This window comes from Rhincodon typus, chromosome 7 (assembly GCF_021869965.1).
Source record: "Rhincodon typus isolate 14 chromosome 7, sRhiTyp1.1, whole genome shotgun sequence".
NCBI classification, from domain to species: Eukaryota; Metazoa; Chordata; class Chondrichthyes; order Orectolobiformes; family Rhincodontidae; genus Rhincodon; species Rhincodon typus.
In genome coordinates this window covers 76,406,238-76,409,633 of record NC_063338.1, presented here as the reverse complement: position 1 = coordinate 76,409,633, position 3,396 = coordinate 76,406,238, and positions in this window count along the sequence as shown.

Genomic DNA, 3,396 nt, shown 5'->3' with positions numbered 1-3,396 from the left:
GGTATTTCCCTTCTTCATAAGAGTCCTGAAGAAGGGTAGTACCCGAAACGTTGACTGCTCCTTTCCTCCGGATGCTGCCTGACCTGCTGTGTTCTTCCAGCATCCTGTTTGTCTACCTTTGATTCCAGCAGCTGCAGTTTTTTTTGTCTCTAACTAATGCCCTTCTTCACTCTGCCAGAGTAAATGCCACCATCCTCTCTCCGATACCACTCACTCAGTCTAATTTTGTTTTTGTACCCATCTCCTATCAAGGCTCATGTTTTACCACTCTCACAATTGCATGCAAAATGTTCCCAATTTTCCCCTAATCCTCCCTAGCCTTTATTACCATTCAACCTTGCATGCATTCTGCGCTGTCTATTTACTCACGTGGCACACCTCCCCAGCTACACCAACAGTAATAGTTGGGCCACCCTCATTTAACTCCTGTATAATTTGCCTCTCCCTCAGTCTAGAAGGAAAACAGCTCACAATAGGACAAAAAGGGTCAAGAGCGATGAGTTGCTGCCTAGCGAGAATCTCACTTTGTGAAAAGCACAAATTATTATGCAAGTTACTGTTGATATCGAGATGAGACATATTGTGCTTGTCGAATGATCCTGCCTCATATCAGAGCCCTATAACATTCCGTCCACTGTGTCTGCTACACCCTTCTGGTCAAGATGGTGGTGGAGTAGCAGTACAGCAAGCAGACTCCTGAGCGTGCAGCTCGTCTGCTCCACTGAGCTGGAGGCAAGGTATGTTCCCGATGGTGGTAGCGGTGGAGGGAGGCAAGATTGTGTTCCCAGCGGTGACGCAGAAGGGCGGGTTTGGTGCCAGGTGCGGGACCCGGCAGCTTCAGCGGCAGCTGCATTTCCAAGATCAGCCCAGCGCAGACTCATGGCAGGGGCTTGGTCGGTTCAGACAAGATGGTATTGAAGAATGGCGACATGGTTCTGCAGCGGCGGCAGTGTGGTAAAGGGACTCGAGGCTGGTCACTACTTCGCTTTGATCAGAAGGTCAACGTAACGATGTCACCTATCCCAACAACCTCAGATACATGTGTACCCACAGTCACCCCTGCAGACATTAGATTGGCCTTCTTGGGAATGACCCCACAGAAAGCAACCGGCCTGGATGGAATCACCAGCCATTCACTCAGATCCTGTGTGGACCAGCTGGATGGAATATTAACAGACATGTTCAACCTCTTTTTACTAGGATCTGAAGTCCCAACCTGCTCAAGAAGAGCACTATCATCGCAGTACCAGGGAAAAATCATGTGGCGTGCCTCAATGACTACCGCCCAGTGGCTCTGACCTCCATAATTATGAAGCGCTCTGACAGATTAGTCATAGCTCACATCAACTCCAGCCTACTAACTTGCCTTGATCCTTTAAAATTCGCAACAAGTCCACAGTAGACACCATCTCTCTGGCCCTACTCTCACCCCGAGAACATCTGAATAACAAAAATATCTACATTGGGCCCCTACTTAATTACTTTAGCTCCACCTTCAACACCATAATTCCAAACAAACTCATCTCTAAACTCCAGCTCGGTCTCGGTTCTCCCCTCTGTTACAGTATCCTTGACTTGCTGACCCATAAATTGCAATCAGTAACAATAAGCAACAACAGCTCCTCCACAATAATCTTCAACACCAGTGCCCCACAACACTCCTTATATACTCATGACTGTACGGCCAAATTCTGCCCCAACTCCATTTATAAGTTTGCTGGTGACATCACTGACGACAGCACCGTTGTAGATCAGATCTCAAACAACGACAAGACTGAGTACAACAAAGAAATTGAGTGTTTAGTGGCATGGTGTAAAGGCAACAATCTTTCCATTAATGTCAGCAAAATGAAAGGGCTCATCATTGACTTCAGGCAACAGAATGGAGGGCATGCCCCTGTCTGCATCAATGGTGCTAAGGTAAACATATTTGACAGCATCAAATTCCTGGGGGTGACGATCACCAACACTGTGTCCTGAACCATCCACATTGACATGATGGTGAAGAAGGCACAACAACACCTCTAATTCCTCAGCAAGCTAAGGAAACTCGGCATGTCCACAAGGATTCTTACCAATTTTCATGGAGGCGTCATAGAAAGCATTGTATCTGGATGCATCCATTTGCTCCATCTATACTTCCCACTGCCTCAGGAAAGCAACCAACATAATCAAAGACCTCTCCCACCCTGGTTAGACTCTCTTCCACCCTCTCCTGTTGGGCAGAAAATTTAACAGTTTGAATACACATAAGGATAGATTCAAGAACAGCTTCTTCCCCGCTATTATCAGACTTTTGAATAGACCTCTCAAAAGTTAATTCTGATCTATGTCTCTCTACACCTTCTCTGTCAGTGTAACACTGTATTCTGCACTTTGTTCTGCTACCTTGATGCACTTTGTATGGTACATTCTGTTTGTATATACGCAAAACAATACTTTTCATTGTATCTCATGCCATGTGACAACAAACAATCAATCAAAGATAGTAAGGACTGCTGATGCTGGAGTCTGAGGTAACACAGTGTGGAGCTGGAAGAACACAGCAGGCCAGGCAGCATCAGAGGAGCAGGAAAGCTGACGTTTCGGGTCGGAACAATCAATCAATCAGTTAATGTTTGTACATTTTTCACTGTATCCCTGTATCCCAGTACTTCAGTATACATGACAATAAAATCTAATTCTAATTCTAATTCTACTCGAATCAGTTAGTGTTGCAGGGGAATGTCTGACTTCCCGATTTCAGAAAAATTCCAGAAAGCCCCACAGACTCAAGTGATGGAGTAATCCCCATTTTTTTGGAATAGGTACCACTGCAATAACAGTTGACAAATTTACCACCATCCAGGAAAGAGTTTACTCTTTATAGGAAGGCTGCCCACCTCTTTAAATGCTCACTCCCTTCACAACTGCTAGGCTGCAGATGCCTGGTGGTAGCAACTGCAGGAGGCACTGCTGCCCCTCATCAAGCTTCCTTCAACATCACCATCAAACCCACCACCTTCCCCATTTAGTAGGACAAAGGCAAGACATGCATGACAGCACTATTATTTCCAAATCCTTGACTGGATCATACATATTTCCAATTTGGAGCTACTTCATTATCTTTGATATAAAATCCTAGAACTCCCTGCCTAAAAACACTCCATTGATTCTTCGCAATATGATTCACTGCAATTCAAGAAGGCAGCTCACTATCACCTTCTTAACAGCAGCTAAGGATGGGAAATAAATACTGACTCTGTTGTTAATGCCCAAATCCTGAATTCTACAAAAAAAAATAAAATGAGATTGAGATAACAAGGTGTAGAGCTGGATGAACACAGCAGGTCAAGCAGCATCAGAGGAGCAGGAAAGCTGACGTTTCGGGTCTGGACCCTTCTTCAGAAAAATGCT